This window comes from Seriola aureovittata, chromosome 4 (assembly GCF_021018895.1).
Source record: "Seriola aureovittata isolate HTS-2021-v1 ecotype China chromosome 4, ASM2101889v1, whole genome shotgun sequence".
NCBI classification, from domain to species: Eukaryota; Metazoa; Chordata; class Actinopteri; order Carangiformes; family Carangidae; genus Seriola; species Seriola aureovittata.
In genome coordinates, this window is record NC_079367.1 from 27,942,143 (window position 1) to 27,964,887 (window position 22,745).

General features: G+C 39.3%; 1 protein-coding gene across 2 annotated transcripts in view; it reads right to left on the reverse strand.

The window, feature by feature from the left end:
• gdpd4a (glycerophosphodiester phosphodiesterase domain containing 4a) overlaps positions 1–18,012 on the reverse strand; it is a 42,445-nt gene extending 24,433 nt beyond the window's left edge. For both annotated transcript variants that reach the window (XM_056374748.1, XM_056374749.1), the window contains exon 1: positions 17,856–18,012. The gene's annotated coding sequence lies outside the window, so the exon portion shown is untranslated. The remainder of the gene's footprint in view (positions 1–17,855) is intronic.
• Positions 18,013–22,745: the final 4,733 nt, after the last annotated feature.

Sequence of the window (22,745 nt, forward strand, 5' to 3'; positions counted from 1 at the left end):
AGATTGGTGGCCTAAATCTACTTAATGTAGGTCCAACAACAGCTTTTAACAGTTAATAACAAAGAGGTCAGTCTCACGGTTAAGTACACACACTCCATCTATTGGCTGGTGTGAACTAGTTTGGTCATAAGCTTCAGGATGTACGATTTCAATTAAGAGAAGCAGATTAGCAGTGATGGTGGAAGTGTTTTCTAACACTGATGTCATAATTATTACATGTGCACTGTGTGTGTCCGTAACAGGATATAGTTGTATGGGTGAACCTGGTGTTAGAGGCTGACAGATGGTAAGTACACTGTTGTGATGATCCCACACACACTGACTGCGTTGCTTCGATACATCAGGACTGAATAATAGATGCTGCTGTCTGTAGCTGCTTTGTTGGTTGTCTCTTCAATAAGCAACAACCTGATATAGAAATGTGTCTGATATCAGCTTTTTTGTCAAGAAAATTTACTGGGGTTGGGGCTCATAACTTTTTCACTCATAAACTTAAAGCTTAAACTGCTAGTTACAAGAGTTACAAAATAAAAAAATTGCATTTAATCGTTAATGAAAGATTTATTTCAACTGGTTACAAACTAGAAAATAAAATAAGTTCTGAAACTAATCATAGGCAGATCATCATCAAATACTTAATTGCTGATACTTTTCGGGGCTCAACAGATCCCACTGTCAGGTCTGTTGGGGTTGTTTGTTTTTCATATTCCTCTTGCACATGGGTCAGTGTTTTGGTTGCCTGCCAGAAGCTCAAAATTGAACATAAGCCACATTTTTATGATAAAACTGTTTAGCTTGGTCATTTTTAACTATTTATCCTCCCTCCTGGACGATTTTTAACGTGAAAATGTTTTATTCAGTGTTTTTACTGGTTTTAATCACCTGGTCTATTTGTTTTGGAGAGGAGACCTCTGTGTATAATTCAACTTCTGGTAAAGACCTCTTCAACGACTGACACTGAGGGAACCCTAACTAGGACAAGCTGATGGCAATGATGGTAATGATGGTGACGACATCAACTCCCATGATACTACGCTAGGTCACCAAACTCCGTCTTTTGTTAGTGTTTGGATTGAGAGATCCCTAGTGGCAGAAAATTGCATACTGTGCATTTAAATTTAAAACTGTCTCATTTATATAAAAGATAATGAAGTTGGCAAATCATTAAGTTTCAACAGTTATCAAATTGGCACTGTTATCACAGCTGACAGTACCATGACAACAGTACTACACATATATTCTTCTGTAAAAACATGCAACCTTAATATTTAGTTTTGAAAAATTATTCTGCTTTATTCTATACGCCAACTTGCATAGCCTGCGGTTTGATCCAAATCCATGTATAAATGATCCATTCCATTCTGTTCTACTCTTGTATATAATAATACATTTATTTGTTAAAATCAACTGTAATCTATTGTATCCCAATCTATCCTGTATAATTTCTGTTCATTTTGGTTCTATTTTGTCTGTATCTCTGCCACGAGACGACCAGGCCGATTCAACCAGCCAAGTCATCACACGGCTGCCATGGCAACTGTGACATCAGATCTGTTATTATGACTGCTGAGAAAAGGATGAAGGGAGGTGGGGTAAAAAAGAAAGAACCAGATGGAGTAATAAAGGGAGAGACTGAAGAAGTGAAAATGTGTGAGAGAAATTACCATCAGGCGTTATCTAAGCTGTTATGCACTAAATACAAAACCACACATATTCTGCAGGGTGACAGTTCTCCCTTTACACTATGGTCCACACATACTCTAGTAATATGAGAGAGACATCAAATACAGAGTGTGAGAAATAAACGAAAACAGAGAAAATGACACAAGATGGGTGTGATCAGCACCCACATACTGACATTCAAATAAAAGTGAGATAGCTGAAGTTTTTTGTGAATAACAATGTCAGCCTGCAGACAGGTCTAATCTATGACTGTGACAGGGACTTGGGAAAATGAGAGGAATGACAAGAGGAAAACAAAGTGAGTGAGAGATCAAATGTTGATTAAAGCAGATTAAGAGAGAAGAGGGTTGTAAGACGCAGTAAAGACTTCAGGTGCAATAAGAGATAATAGAAAGAAAAAAAGGACACAAATAGAAGGTAGCAAAAACAGAGTCATTTAGAATAGACCGATGCATTATTCAGTCATGTGACCAGACAGGAAATAACTGGCTGGGTTCAACCATTAACAAGACACCAAAGTCTGACTATCTACCCTCATGTCTCTGCTTTTATATTTATTCATATAAAATGAACCGGAATCACAGGATTAGATTCAATGTGCTAATTAGTTCTCCAACTGTCCTACACCCAAGATATTTAATCTACTGTGATGAATGAATAACACAACCATGAATACCTCACATTTAAGAAGCTGCAAAAAAAGACTGATCAAAGTAGAAGATCAATTAATTTTCAACAAATTGATTAACTGACTATCAACCTAACTATTTCATCTATACACACATCATCTACCTGCCCCATCTGACCATTTAATAAGTAGAGCGTATAATGATGTGACATTAAAAGTGATCTCAGAGGAAGTTAGTCCTGATTTGAATCTTGACAGCTGTGTTTTGTCAGTGAGCACGTGCAAGTGTCAAAAAGTGTATGGATAATTTGAAGTCTAAAGGTTATTTCAAACTGGAAACTTATCTGACACCAGCTCAGTTACTCAAATCACAACAGAAATACTTATTACTGTTTTAATCCTGACTGATGCAAAAGTTCACAATATTTTTGATACTGACCTGCGAAAAAAAATCTGGGCTGTGATAACATGTTTGTTTTGAGTTTTTACTGTATTTCTTATGTTATAAAATACTAGCTGCTTGCTGGAGAACTAGACAAAAGGGGCTCCTGAATTAGGGATTTATGCATTCCTGCTCCAAAAGTGATGAAAGCCACTTCTTTGTCTCCATTGTGTTTGGTGATAGTGGTGGTAGCTATTGTAAATGTCTCCTGTCACGCTGTAGTCAGTTTCTTTCTAAAGGCTTATTAGTAAAGAATCAATTGTGTTTTGGCACTATAGTTGCAACAATTAGTCAATTATCAGAAAATGAATCACAGACTTTTAACGAACAGTTAATTGTTTTGGTATTTCTTTCCACACAATAATACCATTGCTAGTTACACTTCCCAAATCTGTGCTCTCCTTTGTCACCTATCACTGTAAACTGAATATCTTTGGGTTTTAGACTGTTGGTCAGTCAAAACAAGACATTTGAAGATGTTACCTCAGATATTCTATTAATTTATTACAGAACAACTAATCTAAACTAATTAACTAAGAAAATGAGCAATAGATTAACTGATAATGAAAATAATCATTAGTCGTTGCCCTATTTAGCACCAGACTCGTGTCTCTCACCCAGGGAACTGTCAGACCACTTTAGACTGTTGAGAGTGTTTCTCTTTACCTGCCAATACGAGTGCAACTTTTTCCTCACTGTATTACAAACTATGGCTCTGCACCTAAAGTGGGTCAGATGTATGACAGCTGGTGGCATGAAAAGAGCAGTGACACACTTTGAGCCCCTGGAGATAACAGGACAGTACATTTCTTAAATTTAGGCTGAGTAGGTTTCAAAACCCCTGCTGGCCATGAAGGGGACACAGACAAAGATAGCACAAAGAGGAAAGAGGGAAGGAAGGAAAGAAGAATAGTATAAGAATAGAGGAGAAACCACCAAAAGTCCCTCTATCTTTATCTTTTTCCCTCAGCCTTTGCATCTAATCCTTCATTGTCCATCTGTCTTTTTCCCCTACTTCACTGTTTCACTTTATCTCTCTACTAATTGTCTTAGCCTCAGTTTTTCTTCCATCCTCTCTTCCCCTGTCCATCTGTCCGTTCCTCTTTCTCTCTGAACAGCCTTTGGACACTGGCCAGTAATCTAACAGCTTGACATCAGCCTACATGACTGGACAGCTCTTGATTCAGCCAGCTCTTCACAGGGAGAGCCAAAGGCAGCTAAGGTCAGCTGTCCTCAAACTTTTCTATTCACCTGTGAGTGTATTTATAGAGGACAATTTAATGTACAATGATACTACAGAAATGTTCATCAAAAAGTTCCATTGTCAGCTAAAACAAGCTAAGACAATTTATACCAGACATCAAACACAAGCTGTAAACTGGTCCGCTGCTCTGAAAGTGCCTTCTCATTTGATGATGTATTTAGTAATACATTAATTAACAAGTACCAAATATTCTACTTCACTGTCTATGGGAGTGTCCAAAGATCCAAAACCTTTGGAAGGATGTTGTAAGATGTTTGTCAGAGGTGTTTAATACCAAAATCCATTTAAATGTCAAACTGTGTGCTTGGAATATATCTGAAGGACTTTATACAAACATCAAAACAGACTAAACTCTTTGGACTTTCCTCAGGCCAGTTGGGCCACTGCACAATGTTGGAACAGTATGGATGCTCCATCATTGAGAATGTGGATAAAGGAGCTTTCGGACTGTGTCGGTCTGGAAAGACTTATATAGCTACTTACATAGCTAACCAAGTAGAAAGACTTTCTATCATAAAAGATTAAATGTAAGCCTTACCTAAAGGAAATTGTCAACTATTGGAGGGAAATCATTCTCATTCATCATCATTACTATTATTATTATTATTATTATTATGTGTGAGTGTATGTGGTTGTGTGAGTATGTGTCATGTAGGTATTTTCAATAACAATCGTTGTATTGTTACTGCATGTTACAATCTGTATGGGACGTGATAAGAAAATGATAATAAAGATATTGAGAAAATGTTTATATTATAATGAAATGAATGAAAACAAATGCCCCCTGCTGAGGTGCCCTTGATCTGCACTGCTGCACTGTGACATCTGACCTCCAAGGGAAGGGCAACAATCAACAAAGCACCATTCACTGGACCCACTTTATGTTTAGTAATTGGGGGCCATAATAAACCCAATTAACCACACTAGTGTAGAAACCATTAACATGTCATAACCTCTGAACTTAGAGGCCTCAGCAGAGTTTAATGTTCTCACAGGAGCAGAGTACAAACTATCTTCAGAAAAGAGAGAAAAACCCGACAAAACACAAAGAGCACAAGACACGTGAGGCAGAACCCTGGGTAACTGAAGCTGTGAGCCAACAGCTGTAACAACTGACCCACTGCAGAACCACGCAGCAACATGATGCAGGTAGGAGTCAGTGTTTGACACTGCTCAGATCCCAGTGAGAGATTTCCTCGGGTCCCACAGTGACAGAGGAACAGACAGAGGGAGAGATGGGAGCTTCATTTCAATTGAACACAATCTAAAGAGCACTGTAGAATCTATCCATCCCCACTCCCCAATACTGTAGAAAATTATTACAGAGAACAGAATATAAATCCAAGACAAAACTGAAATATATGTTCCTGAATTAGAGTCAGTATACAAGGTCATCAGAATCAACAGAACTTTAACATCCTTAAGTATCACAATCATGGACAGAAAGCAAGAATAATCACCTGTTTAATAACACTCTGCAGTATAGGTCTAAACTCTCAGCTACTGAGCCAGGAAAACAAGAGAGGGTGTTTTTCATGACTGTTCCAGTTTCCACGAGCCTTGTTCCACTTTTCCAAAAGGACGGATTGTTGAGAAAGTGTTCAGTGAACAAAGTCTTCCTTTCTCCTCTGCTGAGACCAAGGACTTGACAATATTTAGGTCAAACACAAAAGGCAAATTCATCATTTGGTGCCTTGATGATTGAGAGCGCTGCTATGTCAGATTAAAGGTTCCATAAACAAGATTTTAAACAATATACATAGCAGCAAACAAATATTTTCCATTTAAAGATAAGCCCTATACCAGAAAACTGGTCTGTCTGCTCTATCAGTGAGTACGGATCACCCTTTATTCTTTACTATTACCTCCACCAAGGAGGTGGAGGTTTGTTTGTTTGTCAGCTGGATTTACACCAAACTTGGTGGAGAGATGGGTCATGGGCCAGAGAAGAGCACATTCAATTCTGACAGTGATCCAGTTAAAGGGGCAGATGGAGCTTGATGTAAACAGGCATATTAATTGACAGATGTGTAGGATTTTTTATTGAGTATGAATTTGAATTTCTTTTCTGAAGTCTGGTGTGTGTTGTTTGACATTGTCCTTGTCAGAGGTCTGTGCTGTGCTCATTGTATATCTGTACCTCAGCACCATTAAGAATTAGGGTTTTCTCTCAATGTGTCTTCCAAGGTTTTAAATAAATAAATGAAACAAATACACACACACACACACACACACACACACACACACACACACACACACACACACACACACACACACACACACACACACACACACACACACACACACAGAGTGGCTTAACAAACCAAGGAGTCATAAAGAATCTGAAAATAATTCTGGAGGAAGTAGTTTGGTTGATCCTCAGTGTACCAGCAGCAAGACAGACTAACCAAGTGGACTGTCACAAACAACAGCTCTGCTCTTGTGGGTGTGAACACGGCTTTCACCATCAAAATGTTACAGGAGCTGTAGCTGAGCTGTCTTACATCTTCATCTCTGGATGATGTGGGGAACGGAGGCAGCTGGGTAGAGACAAGGTTAGCAATCTGTCATGTTTCACTTGCCTGCTCAGCTCCATTACATCTGACAGGATCACCGACTGCCTTGTATTCCTGCCAAGGACTGAATCATAACCCAACAGGACTGAGTACAACTGGAAATATGGCACTTCATTTACATGCACCTTTCCAGCATCCAGAGAGGCTAATGCAGAGCCAGACTACCATAACACTGACATGCTGTTCTTTGGAAACCAGTGAGAGATATTTCACTGCTTGGGTGTTTAGCCGTTTTAAAAGTAATGCAGAAACTGTAGTGGTACATCCAAGGTTACAGTGCAAACCAGAACAAATCGTGGGTTTCTGGTGGAGATTCACCAAAATGTGAAGGAATAATAAACTACAAAATGGAGCTACATCTAATTCATCATTACGGAAACACTCCACATTCCACTGCACACAAGTATGTCGCTGTGTATTCAATTCTGCACCCAGTGTCCACTTCATTATCAGATCTAATTTGATTCAATATAATAGCCTACAAAGTCAACCTTTGTGATGTCTGTAAGATTTAGTTATTTTTTTCTTTTGACACTGTCATTGAGGTGTTAAATTATAAGTTTTAACATTCGTTTTAACGTCATTGTGATGGTGTTATACTGGACTGTCGAGAGGTGTTTCTAATATTCTGCCCCCCCTCATGTGTGTAAATAACGAGGACAAAAAAATAAAAACACCCCTCAATGCAATGCAGTTCAGTAGTAACACCACCTGTAACTATGAACTCAATACTAAACATATATAACATACTCCATTATTTCCATAAGGATCCAGGTAGTGGACACAAAATGTACATAAGTAAGAATACAATCTACAGAGAGTTTAATCTGCAAGATCCAGAGACTCCCTCATGTACATCAATGTGCACACAAATAACTTGAACAATATGAATTACCCAATTCCTGTACACAGCAGCTGGTGAGGTGCAATACTACCAAAAGACAAACCTTATATGAACTTCAGTTCAGTGCAAATATACTGGCTCTATTTCATCAACTAAGAGATCGACATTTCTCAAGAGAAAAGTTTCACCATACATACTGGTTTTCATTATTTAAAAAACATTGTAGATTTCAGTTCTACTCCAGGTTATGAAGGTGTTTTCAGACTGTCACAAACAGCTCACAGAGACATTATGCCTGAGAGCAGGGGTATGTCAGAGTTATGTTAGCTATTTAAGCTAATTGGCCCAAGTCGAATAAATTGACTCACCCTAACAATGCATGTGTCTACAGTTACATGTGTTTATGTGCCTGCACTTGCATGTTTGTATACAAGTAATGTTATAATAATACCTTTTTGTAATGTGTTTAGCTCAGACCTGCAGTCATTTCAGGACAAGGAGGGAGAATAATAAGAACATGGAAACACCAAAAGGTAAATCGAGCAAACAAGATTAACTTGGCAGCAGAGTGATGGAAAATGTCTGATGTAAAGAACACGACACGGTTTGTCAGCTAAGTGGCACTTAACAGTCTTACGACTTCCGTTTAGTCTGTGCAAAGGGTTTTTCTTCAACAATGACGGCAGCAGCTTGCAACTGCAGCGACACAGGTTTGAATCTCCAGAGAGTTTGTGCAGTGCCCTTCAAAAGAGGCACTTAATCCCTGCTGCTCCTAAGGAGCTGCACCACTGTGGTTTCAGGATGTGAGTACGTACAAGATTAGCTTAAACTTTAATGATCCCCTTGGGGGGAAAGAATAATAGATGTATGAGTTGTGAAGCAGCTCAGTACTGAGAAAGAAATATGTGAATGTAAAAAAGATTTAGAATATATTGTTTGGTAAAAGATGAACAGAAATTTCTGGAATCTGAGTGAGACTACAGTGGATAAATAAACACAAGAGAGCTCTTCAGCTTTATTGCTTTGCATGTGAATTGACACAAGCTAGAAGGAAATAACCCAGCGAGTTACTGCGGTCCCAACACGCATCTTGTTCTGCTGGTGATACCCAGCAGCAGATCATGGAGCTGAATGTGACTGGCCCCAGAGTGTCTGAGTAAAACTACAGGAGGACTAGTGATGAAAAAAGCAACAACATAGCTGAATACACAGAGCTGGAGGCTGCCTGTACAGTGCAAGTGTGTCTCGTTGCGTGAGTTCATCTGTTTTTCAGTGTGATGCAGCAAAACACACAACACTGGAGCAGGGCTTTTCCTGCTGACAACACAGCCTCCTCCGTCAGCTCTTGACAAACTGAAGGTTGTCTTCATGGAAAACACAATTTTTTAATGTTGTTCTCAGTGGATTTGTGATTTGTAACTGCAGTTGCGGCATCATGCCCATGCGGTGTGACGCTGTATCATAATCAGCACAGGTCGCAGGAGAAGAAGAACAGAGCTGCAATTTTCCTCAAGGAATTTTGTCCAAAGACGTCTGTATATCCACTACATCAAGAGAAAGTTAGGCAGCAGTGCATTGATATTTCATGGCTGTTCAAACAGATGAACACTGTTTCTTTTGCATCCAAGCATGTCCAATTTCTTAAAAAGGTTTCCTAAATTAACGTTACACCCAATTATTCTACGGCCAGTTTACGAGGAGGAGAATCACAAGGACAGGATAAACACTGAAGACATCAAATGATTATTGCAAGCAGTTAAAAAGTAATAATTCATGTTACTGACGAGACATGGTAAATCCATCAGGTCTGACAGTAGAGCACAACCACAGGAGGAGGAAGGGACTGGTGAAGTAGAGGATCAGAGTCAGAGTGCAAGACAGGACGAGGAATCCTGGTGAGGGTGTTTTCACGCAAAGACGATTTTTTATTCATCTTCCCAAAAGACATTCAGAATAGAAATCCTCCTGAGACCTGGGATAATTAAAGTTTGTGTATTTCAGAGATCATTAAATAAATACAACAAAATAGAACATGATACAGTAAAGAAAACTAAACGTAGTCCTTTGTTGACAAAAAAAGATTATTTTCATTTTTGATTGATCTGTTGATTATTTCTTCAATTCATAATTTAATTTAGTCTTAACAATGTCATGAAATTATGAAAAATGCACATGGTGACATCTCCTAAATTGTTATTGTTTATTGAAATTACTTAGGATTCACTAACTCCCCAAAATATGTTGCTTGTAACAAGGTGTTTGATTAATGCTTTTGACTATCATTGTTTTTGATTCGTTTGTCAAGCACTTGTAAACTATGTTTCTAAATGGTGCTATATAAATAAAGCTATCATTATTATTATTATTATTATTATTATTATTATTATTATTATTATTAAGCCAGCTGAAGGTGCAGTACACATGTGTGCACATGATCAAAATAGCAGCACCTCCACCTCATTTTGAGTCAGGAAAAATCCTGTGGAGGAGAAAAAATATTGTTACTAAATGTGCAGACAATGTGGAGGCATGTCCCGGATACAGATAACCTGCACATCTTACTCGTTAGATTAGAGGTTTCTATCTGTGACAGTCTGTTCCTATATGATGAAAATTAGTATTTATCTCCACTCTATGCAAAACAGGACAGACAGGCAGGCGCTGCAGCCCTCCAGCCATGACTGAATTAACTCACTACACCACATCAACAATGCTAGACCAAAGCCTCAGTTCCTCACTGAGAGTGTCTTCAACAATATCTATATTTTTAGATCTTCATCCAAGTTACAAATATGAACAAACACAATCTATTTTTTCTATTTTACACACAAATCATTGCCTTGTTCTTGTTCATATTGAAAACATTGTTCAAACATTCAGGGTGTGAAGTATGTGAACCCCTCAGCTAAAGCTAATTGGAGCCAGGAGTTATCAAACCTGGAATCCAGTCAATAAAATAAGACAGGAGGTGTGTGTTTTAGCCCTTTATCTTTTTGCTTCTCTCGTACTCTCTGTGCTCACATGTACATACACAAGTTAAAGACATTGGCTGTGCTTTGACTTCAGCTGATCATTCAGAGAAAAGTTAGAAGCTATTCCTGTCACCTGCAATGTGATCACAATACAGAGGTCTGTCTGCAGAGGGAAACCCTGACTCTTGGGTGACTCTTTCCTACTGAGTGTAGCAAAGGTTTGTCCCAAGAGACGCTGGATTTGTTGCTACATGCTTTTTCGAAAAAAAAAAAAATCACTTAAGGGTCTGAAATGTTGTGTCAAAGGCACTATGTTATCAACAATGCTTGTTCATGCTAAATAACTGAAAAAACAACAACCTATGGTGTAACCTTATCACTGTCCTGTCTACATGCCTGTGCACAATGAGTGTGTGCTGGGACTATCAACACTCACCGACCCCCTGTTGGGCTGTGATGGAAGATGGTCAGTTTACAATAAGTAAACAAGGATTATTGTGTTTAGATTTCATATCACACACCACACACACTCCTGTAACTTTCACCAGCAGAAAAATGAAATACAAAAACTTGTAACTGGAACTACCGATGATGACGGTAATGAGCTCAACTCCAGGGTAGGCATCACATGCCTGCAGTATTGTGGTTCTGCTGTTATTATCACAGCCCTAGTTTTCACATGCCACTGTAGCTGCTAATATCCTCATCACTCTCACAAGATTGCCTGTGCTTAAAAAATGCTGATATTTTGGCCTGACTATCAGACATCTGGGATGAATGTCCATCTTTGGTTTTAGAGGGATTTATAACACTTGTTGGAAAGCTTTTATTGAACTTAAGGAAATAAGTTGTAAACCTGTCTGTTCTCTCTGTGTGTGGAGTGGCTAAGACACACACACACACACACACACACACACACACAGTGAAACAGAAAGCAGAGTAGAGGAGAGAAGTGCCACCGTAAACGGGACTGAGTTCCTGTGTGGGTGGGTGGGGGACACTGGTATGTGTACATGCCACACACCAATTAAAAATAGATACTGTAGATAGATAGATTAAATAGACAGAAAGACAGAGCACAGGGGAGACAGTACACATATAACAATGCAGCCCTCTGTATCCAGACCAGTCAGCTCTCTGCTTCACTCACTGTCCAAACAAATCACAACAAAGCTAACACCACCATCAACAGCTACCAGGCATGTGCTGCTGTTAAAGTTTCATAGTACAGTCATAGTACAGTTCAACTCCTCTTACGGGAGAGAATACGTCCCGATTTATATCATTGTCTTTAGAGCGCCATTACTCCTCAATGTTTTGAGCTAGAGACATGCCGTTTTTCTCAGTTGAACTAGAGAATCAGAGTTTTCCGACAAGCTCCTGTTTGTTTGTGTGGGTCATTAGCTTCTGTTTATAAACTTATGTGTAATTTTGGAAAAGCTTTGAATAGTCTCATAGTCTCTTGCCTGGCACATTGCTTCATTCCACCTGAGTGTCTATTAAAACAGTGCATGGTGGATGTAAATCGTGTGTGTAATTACCAAAATACCCCTAGCCTATAAACATTTTACTAATTTCAAATCTACAGAAAGTGAATAAAGTTCAAGAAAAATACGGTGCAGGACATGTCAGAACCCCATCGCATCAACAGCCTCCATCACACTCCCACTTCATTTGATTTGTGTTATTAATAATGCCAGAGGACAAAGTGCAGAATGAAACCTTCTTTTCTGGAGTCCTCCTCTGAGAGCAACCCTTCCTCCTCGAACTCACTGAAGTGTCTTTTTTTGGCGACTTACCACTTGGTTTTGCCATTTTTCCTAATCCTGAAGAAAGGGGTAGTCCAGGCATTTATACTCATTAGCATATCAAATTTAGGGCAGAAAGAGGATGTGTGTGGTATTCGTGCATGTGCGTTCAATTCCACGTTAATTGGGATATACAAAGAAAATGTGCATGTTTTCATACATCTGAATTTTTGGGTGAGTATGCATCTTTCCAGCTTCGTGCGTATGCCACGTATCAGTTTGAATTCTATGTAAGGCTTTAAATGCATCTTTCAAAAACATCATCACCGAAGATAATTCAGGGTCTTGCAGAATCGTACATAAAGAAAATTAACAATCAAGAAGATAAACTCTTATGGAAACAGATTATTGACATTGTATTCTGAGATTCTTTCAGACTTAAACTCAACACTTGTAAGTATAGCAGCCATTACAGGGACTACATGTGAAGTCACTTCACACCCACAGACTTCACCATGGAATGGCTTCTATCTCAACATTCACCAAAACAGCATTAATGACTACCTGCCATGTGCTAATTACCTCTGCCAAGGATATCATGTTTACACCTGTGTTTGTGTGTTTGTCAGCAGTATTATGTCAAAAGCACAGCACCGATTTGCACCGAACATGGTGGAGGAATGAGGGATGGGTCAGGGAAGACATTTGGGCAGATCCAGATCATTTACTATGAATTAGAATTTTTTTTCACTTAAGTCTGGTGAATGTAGTTTTACATTGGTCTTGGTGGAGGTCTGCACTCTCTGAGTGCCCCTCAAGTTTGATACTGCACTGCACATTTGCCTTTCAAAGTAAAATCTAACTTAAAAGAGAATATTTTTCATTGCATGGTCTAATCAAAGTTTGTCCATAATGAACAGTTTGTCCTCCTCTGACATTTGTTTGTCAGTGTCTGAACACAAACCAAGCAGCAGCGACCACACACACACTTTAAAGAAGCATGTATCAATAGTGACGTTAATGAGTCATGTCAGATTAATTAATGCGAACTAACGTCTTGATTTATTAATTAAACTGCTTGTTATATGTTGTCAGTATCACAGCCACTAAACAGTGAGAAGGAAATAATCCATATGAGAGGATGTTTTAATTGCGTTTTACTGCTAGCCTGGGATCTCTGTCAGCCTCTGGGAATATCCATTCACTGTAATAAAACCAATCTAATTAACTTGTACAGAAAATCTGAATAAGATTACTGTAGCAACCAACTTACAAAAAATACTCACATGGGAATTCTGAGAACCTTTAATTGCAACTGTATGACCTGAAATCTGCCTATAGTTAGTGTGATATTAAAGACTTACAGACTGTCTTCAAAGAAAAACAATAAACAAAACAAAAACAAAAAACATACACACTACTAAACCTTTGTAGACATGCTCAGCTGAAAGGTTGGAGAGTTGGTTGGCCCTGGAAGGAGGCTGATTAGATTCCCCAGACATGCTGGGAAGTATGAGGCGCCTTTAGGCAAGTCACTCAACTCAAGCTGCTGTGCTGCAGACATGAGAGAGAAACCCAACTGGGGCTAATCTGTCTCTTTTCAACTATGTTTGATGACATTACTTTGTGGTTACTGCAATATTTCCCAAAGGAATAAGGACCCAAACCATCTCTTTCTTTCATCCCATATCATCCGTGGCAACAAGCAAAAGAAAGGTGTTAAATATCACATAAACATAACCAAATGTAAGTCTGTTCACATGAGAAATAGATCCCTGGGGCGAGTTTCAGTCCTCCTGTGACGTTTCAAATGCCCTGTTGACACTTGTAACTGTCCAGGGATTTACACTCAGTGAGCGTAGAGTCATGCCACTGCTATAATCCATGTCTGTCAGCACAATATTAGAACAAACAGCAACAAAACCAAAGCTGTCTGACTGATCCGCCAAACAGCAACAACACTAACACAGTACTGATTATTTCTCTAGAAATATTTTACTATTAAAAATGACAAAGCTGCAAAATACCAAACACAACCAGAATGATAGCCAAAAGATTTTACAAAGAGAAAAAGTCCTGTCACTCTAACAAGGATCCACATAAATACCGATGATTCAACTCATGAGCTGAGGAGTCCCCACGTTATCAGTCCAGTCATCTGCCTTTTTGTTAATGCATCAGTATACACAGAAGCATCAGCCCACACTGGCGACTACGAGTTGACTTGGAAGTTTTTCATTCGGGTGCTAACTGAAATTATTTCAGGACTCTTTATTGGAAAACCAAAAAGGCTGTTAGAAAAAGATGACTCGTATCTAAAGGCTAACCCCAGCCCTACTGTGTAGTCACATAAGATAAGATAGTTATAAGATGGAAGTCAGATACTTTCTGCTGTTTTTGATGGTCAGGGTGACCCCTATGCCTACATATATAATACTGTGTGTCTCTTTAAAAAGGGAAACTTCAGCATCCCTGGATACCATTATCTGCTATGCTGTACCCTTAAATGTTGAAATAACACTGACGTCACAGAGCTGCATCATGACGCTCTCTGCCCGTCTGCTGTCTGCATGGTACAGCTCTGTGTATGTGTGTGTTTGTGTAGCTGTGTTTAAAGTATATCACAGTTTGCAATGCCACTGTGTTCATCACCTCTCACCCCTGGCCCACAAGAGAAACATGAACAACACGGCTTATGGATGGAAACATAAATCTAGGCACTACACTCATAGGAACCTTTAAAACATTAAGAAGATCAAAAGCTAGACAATGTTACAAATCCAAGACTAATCATTTCATCAACATTTCAGGCACCTGAATTCTGTAAACTTCGTTTCCCAATTTTCTTTTCTTTTTCATTTCATTTTGTATCCTAAGTATATGCAGCACAAAGCCCACAGATTGTTATCTGAATCTCTGTTCTAATGTTTTCAACAACTCATCTTTCTGTATAGCAAACTGTCTTGCAGTAGGCATCGAGTTTTATTATAAGCATCTGTCATGATCCAAGTCATCTTCACTTGATCTCTGCTCCCTGTGATGATGATAAAAACAAGATCATACCTTGTCACATCCAGTATTCCTTACACAGCTGTAGGTCTATGAACTGACCATAGCTGGGTGATGAAAGCATAAATGTGTAGGCTGTGTGATGTCATGACACACGACTTGGACTACAAACAATCCTTACTGAATATCTGGTCATCTTGAATCCAGACAGAGATTCTGTCAGAGTAGGGCGGGGCGATAAAACGATAGCAATAATAATCGCGAAATTATTTTTCCTCAATAGAAACAATAAAAATGGTCGCTAAATGTTCGATATAATTGATTGCCATGCTTATAGCACGCAGACAAATGAATCACGAAATCAATCATATCGCAGGAATAGAGGTCTGCATTGCACAAGTTAGGATGCACGGTGAGAAGTATACATACTGGCCAGAACGTGATATTATTTACAGACGCACGTAGTGGCTGACGGGTTGAAGTTGGAGTGGAGTAAGCAAATAAGGCGAAATAACCGACACCGCAGAAAAAGGAGGACGAAGATATCGTCGACGAGAGAGGACACTCAACTTCTATAGTTTAGAGATATTTTGACTATTTACAGTCCGACAGAACACAGAGCAATGTGCACTGCACACTGTGCCGGAGACACGTTCTATCAAAGGCAACAGGCAACACCACAAACCTGTTTCATCACTTGAAACATTATCACCCGTTAGAACACAGAAAGTAAGAAGTTACAGGGCCAAACGAGTGGTAAGGTAGTACCCAGTGCAAATCTTCTTTATGTATTTTTTTATTTTGCTGTCTGATCATGTTACATGTGTATTGTCTCACACTGCAGAACTTAATTTTCTATTCACTTTGTTGAGTAAAAAGGATTGAAAAGGATTTTGATTTTAATCATGCATATTTTATCATATTTTGAATGTTTATACCTCAGAGTTTTTCGAGTTTATCGATATCGACTGATATGTGATTTGTGCCATTCTTTCATGTAGATCCTCTCAGGCTCTGTCAAGGTTGGATGGTACAAGTGTACAACCATGTGGACAGGTCTCTCCAGAGGTTTCCAGTCGTGTTCAAGTCAGGGCTCTAGCTGGGCCTCTCAAGGACATTCACATAGGGCTGGGTGATTAATCTGATTTTATTTTCAGTTAAGATTTTGGCTTCTAACGATTATGAAAACAAAATAATTGAGATAAAACAATTATTTTGTGCCACATTCTGTTCCCAAAATAAATTTCATCCCCCCTACAAAAACCATCCACCCATCCACTTCTGGGTTACGTTTCAGCATACATTAACAACGCTCGTAGGAGTGTGTCATCTTGAGCAGTCATCCACTTTTTATATATAGTTGGACCAGCCTTTAATTTTCTTGGACTGAGTTAGCTGACCGGAATATGTTGAATATAGTTTACCAAAATATTGAATATGTGTTTGAGTTTTCAGCTATGTAACATAGGCTATTTGGTCTAATTCATTTTTATTTATTATTTTTATATACTGAACATGTGTTTAGTAGTTTTCAGGAGGTTGTGGAAGTACACTAATGTTACAACATAGTTATTTTGATCTAATCTTAATTTTTAATGAATTTTTTATATTATATATTTAAATGATATATTATTTATTATTTTATTTAATTATCCATTTTTTTATTTGTTTTTCTGTTTAATTGTATTTAAAGATCAAGAATGTCCACTGTTAAAAAGACAGTTTTTATAAGTTCTATAAATGCGTGGTATTTCCAAAGTCAATGAGAAATCGTGTGAAATAATTGTGATCTCAATATTGATCAAACTAATCGTGATTATGCTTTTTGCATTCACACAGTTGACCCTTAACTACTTAAGTGTTGTCTTGGCTGTGTGCTTAGGACCATTGTCCTGTCCTGTTGTAAGGTGAGCATTAGGCCCAGATTGAGGTCCTGAGCACCAGGTTTTCATTAAGGATATCTCTGTACTTTGCTCCATTCAGCTTTCCCTCCCATCCTAGCTGCGATGTTATTGGGCAGGTGATGAACGGTGCCTGGTTTCCTCCAGACATGACGCTTAAACTGAGGTCGAACAGTCCAATCTGTGTTTGACCTCTGTCCAACTAACAGGAGACTATTGATGTCTGAAGTGATTTTTATGACCCTACAGTATATATAGTGAAGTTAATGAATATTTTTGTAGTATCTGTTTTTGGTGTTGCACTTTATAGACGGTCCCTGCGCACTCCTCTTACAGCCGGCTGCTCAAAGAGACCAGTGTTATTCTTCCAGCTCTGAGCACGGCTCGTTTAGATGAAAATTAGGTTGTAGCTCGTTTTCTACTACGGGTGGAAAGAGGCGTCGTTTGTGTTTTAACGTGTCGCTTATGAGTTATTGAATTACGAATCTGTGAATATCTTTCCAACTTTACCGAAGTGTTTTCCAGAGGAAGAAAATAAATCCAGTGTTGTCCTTAATCAGCGTAATATCGTTCAGCTGGCTGTAACCACATCTAGTTACATGATAACCGAGACGACGTCTGTGTCTTACAGTGATTGGATTTCAAAATATAACGCACAATATTTTTATTAAATCCAGGGAACACTAATTGATATTAACAGTGTGTCATGTAAAGGTCGTTCAAGTAGCTTGACAACACACAAAGAAGATCAATCATCCTGTAAGAAAAAGAAATTAACATTTTCTCACCTTGAGTGCGTCTGTTTGCTGCTCGACTGTCCGTTTACTCCGTTTTATTTCTCAGTTTTCTGATCGTTAACGAACCGTGTTCTGCAGTGGTCTCGTGCAGCAGCTCCGTGTGAGGACACGGGGATGTACAGTACCAGCACGCGCTCCGGCTGGGTGACGAGAGAACTGCAGGCACGAGAGGCGGCCGCGAGGGGCTCGACCAACCTGTTGCTTACGTCAGCACAGCGTACTGCCATCACTCTGCCTCTCTGTTGACAAGAAACAAATACGCAACAAAAAACATCTACAAACACATAGATATGCCATTTCTGTATCAAGTCTCTTATTTTTTCACTGTATTTTTTATTGTGTCTATCTAAATCATCATCATGCGCAGTTGATAGTTGATCTGTTGTGTACCGCTAAGATTCATTTACAAAAAATAGATGAAAACTGGATTACTTACTATACAGTTTCATTATTTCCCCGGGCATCTAGAAACTAAAGTCTATGTATATGTGTGTGTATATATATATGTATGTACATAGGCCTACATATATATATGTATGTATATATGTATGTACATATATATATGTGCGTATATTGAAATAAAATATCTGAAACTATTTCTAATCATACAAAGAGCTTCTTTCCCTCAAATTTCGTTCAGAAATGTGTTTAAATCCGTGTTAATGAGCATTTCTCCTTTGCCAAGATAATTCACCTGACAAGTGTGTCATATAGATACATACATACATACATACTTTATTTATCCCCTAGGGAAAATTCATGTGTCCATCAGCTCATTGTTGATAATAATAATAATAATAATAATAATAACAGTTGATAATAAATAAACAATAATAATTAGATTAGTCCACTTTCTTTGGCTGAGGTGTTGTATTGCCTGATGGCAGTGGGAACAAAGGAACCTCTCTGTTCTGCAGCGCAGTGAGATGAGACGTTTGCTTCTGTAGCTGCTTCTCTGTCCTGCCACAATGTTGTGGAGAGGATGGTCGGTATTGTCCAAGATGGCCTCCATCTTACATTGCCTGCGTCTCTCCACAACAGTCCTGAGTGAGTCCAGACTCCTGCGAAGCACAGACCCAACCTTTTTTACCAGCTTGTCCAGTCTCTATGCGTTCATGTCGGACAAACTGCAGCATAAAAGAGTACACTGGCCACCACTGATGATAAAACATGTGCAACATTTCACTGCAGACATCAAAGGACCTGAGCCTCCTGAGGAAAAAGATCCAGCTCTGCCGCTTCCGGTAGATGGCATTTGTGTTCAGGGACCAGTCCAGTTTACGGTCCAGGTGCACACCTAGGTATTTATAAGTGTGCACCACCCCAATGTCCTTCCCTTGAATGTTGACTGGCTGAAGGCTGGGCCTGGACCTCCCAAAGTCCATGACCATCTCCTTGGTCTCTCTTCCTCTCTGTTACTGATATGCGCCACAATAGCTGTGTCACCCGAGTATTTCTGGATGTGGCAGGACTCAGTTGTATTTAAAGTCGGCTGTATACAGGGTGAACAGGAATGGAGCCAGAACAGTCCCCTGTGGAGCCCAGTGCTGCTCATCACGATATACTCGCTGGTTCTTCACAAGTTTCTCCAGTTCATCACACTTGTTAGCCAGGGAGTTGACATATCAAGATGCTGATTACACAACATTATTGCAGGTGTGCCTGAGGCTGGTCACAATAAAAGGCCACTTTAAATGTTTGTGGTCTGTGGTTGTGAGGCCAGGTGGATGTACTGCCAAGTTCTCAGAAACAAAATTCAGAGACACTTCATATCATTTGTTTACAGCAGTTCCCCAAGAGTTTTCAACTACATCCACAATTTCGCACATTGACTAGCTAAACCTTTAATCACGATAATGTTAAAATACATGATAATGTTACAATACTATACCTAAATACTATATCTAAAAGCAAAGTTAAAAAATGCCCTTGTAGATAAATTACAGTATGAATGTGTCCTTCTTTCCTCTCGTTCTCTGTCCCTTATTTCTTCAGTTCTATTATGTAATAGCAAACTTTCTATACATGACACAACATCAAAACAGGAATTTAATCACAGACAGAACAACAAAGTTGTGCATAATGAATGAACAAACATTAAATGGGCTCATCGGTGGGTACCAGTTAATGTGGTCATAAATTCATTACAGCAGGCAGAACAGTGATGAGTCCCAGCTGAAAACAGAGCAGAAGACATTTCCAAACATCAGGCTACAGTTGTTATTACATAACCACAGCTGGGCGTGGCCTAATCCACATTTCATTCACTCCCATACACCCAACTTAGCTGCAACACTAAGTTCTGTTTGAGGGAATTCACACATCCAAACAAACATGAACCCTATGCAGAGCACAGACATGAACTCTGCTGTGGGGCGCTAGAAGTGGTTTCTGTAGGAAATAGAAGGAAGCAGCTTCAAAACAATACCAAGTGAAGAGCTATGTAAGTATATTAAATCTGAAAGCCTGCTCATGAAACAAGTGAGAGATGTTAGTGAAGCCTGTGGTTTGATTGGTTTTATCTAAGTGTAATATTTGAAAGAGACATTTGAAGTGTCATTGTGTCAAACTGAAATACAAAACAAGCAAAAGTTAATGGACAGTTGACTTCTTTTTAGATGTGTACTACTTGCAACAGGTTTAATAGAAACATTTAGCACTTAGGCAGTGAGCATATATAGCAACATTTGTGTCGTGCATAAAAAAGTGAACAAGTGAAGCTCAGAGAGGAAAGTCTGTGTAAAGCATTTGCCTTCAAACATCAGCTTCCCAGGAGAGAGGGTGGGTTTATTTTTTACATAAGAACCAAGGCTGCAGTTGAAAAGTCAAAGAAATCTGCTTTCCTAACCACTTGGGATCGATGGAGAATGTCATGAGGTCATTTTTAAAGGTCTGCAGCACAAGTCTATAGTATATCTGAAAACTGATAAGTTGCTTTGAAATGTGAGTTTTAAAGATGAAGAAATTTATGTATGTACACCTAACTACCAGCAAAGAGTTTTGGGACAAACAAGAATTCTATATAGTGCTCAGACAAATGGAAAATCTGAGCATCCATGATGACTGGGCAAACTCCATATGCTGAAGAAGATTGTGTAATATATTAGAAAGCTCCAGAACGGCATCTAAATGGACCTTGAGGTGAGACAGTGTTGTCAAGAATGAACTTTGAAGGTCAAGCTGTTTATACTGTTTACGTTCCATGTGAGCAGCTCAAAGCCCGTCAGCAGCACTGTGGTTAAACTGTGCAGCACCCAGGTGTGAATGTGAGAGACTATGAATATAAGCAGGGCAGTAAGTCGAAATAAACACTCTGTCAGATTTCCCTGGATAAATAAAGGTTAAAGCAGTGGCAGACAATAAGTTATCAAGTGTTTGTCAAGAGAGAAAAAGGAGAAAAAAAATGACAGAATAATAAAACCTCCTTTAGTTTGAGGTCAAGAGCACCAGTCTGCAATACACACCTACACACACACACACACACACACACACACACACACACACACACACACACACACACACACACACACACACACACACACACACACAGTCACTGGGGTCCCCTCTCTCTGCTTATGCAACTCCTACGTGAGAGTGTTGCCATGGCAACTTGGTGCACCTTTAATCATAGCGCATTAAATCTGGTCAATAAGGCATGGGTCGCCAAGGTAACAGAACTATTACAACAGCAATTAACACACACACACACACGCACACACACACACACACACACACACACACGCACACACACACACACACACACACACACACACATACATTGAGAGATGATAGCCAATAAAAAGCATATGCTCACTGAGCAAACAATTAGTCTCAGTCTCAGAGAAAACGGACACACACAGAACTTCCATCAACTTCTACACCACATCCCAACCTGTGGCCTCCAAAGAGTTCAGTTGATGCTACAGAGATCAAGGTAATACACACTCAGACTGTTGTCAGATTAAAGGATAAGAGACTGGATAGTTCTGGATGTCGAGCATCACAATCTATTATAATTCTAACTAACCTGTCGTCTGTGTAATGACAACAGCAGAGCCTATTCACACTCAGAGGTTTGTTAGCAGCTACAGCACCCTGCATCCCCTGTGATCTCAGCAGGAAATATCAGTCAGTTTCACTTTTAATATGACTTTGTTACAAGGATGCACTGTTGCAACTAATGATGCTTCTTTCATCTCGTCACACTGCTTTCAAAACAAAACTTTTTCTGTCTTTGCAACTTTTTTCCACACAGAACAAGGTTTCAGCTGCATTTTCAGTTGTCCATTTTATGTAGAAGGGAACCCTGGGTTTAAAGCTACGCCTTTTGTTTCAGGCAGTCAGGCAGTCACCCGGCCGCCCTGGCTCCCTTGCTTCCTTCGGGAATTGCAAGGGAGCAAGATATGAAGAATTCCTGAGGCTGTAAAAACCAAAACTGCTAAATATAGATTTTTTTTTTTGGTTTTCCTCCCCCAGCTACTGCTGTGTGCTGGACATTTCAGACATTCAACTGATGCTCCTGCTCACAGTGGATTACAATGAGTCAGCATCTAGTAAACTTCGTGTCGTGCCCTATCAAATTACATTCCTGCCTCATTCTCCACCACCATTCAGATGAAATGTGACTTTATTCTGTAAAGGAAAAGGCCGACTGTACGTACTTCATCTCTCAGTGCCTTCTCATTCATCTATGTCTCTTTCATCCACAGGTTCAAGTGGAAAATGAAATTTCTTTCTATCCTCATGCTTATTATTCTCTGCACATTCCACATCGTCTTCATTGTTAACACCTCGTCCTCCTCTTTCCAGACCTCCCTCCCTCTCTCCCTTGCAGTCATGCAGAGTGATTGAACAGGCCATTAGGATCCCTGCTGGTCACAT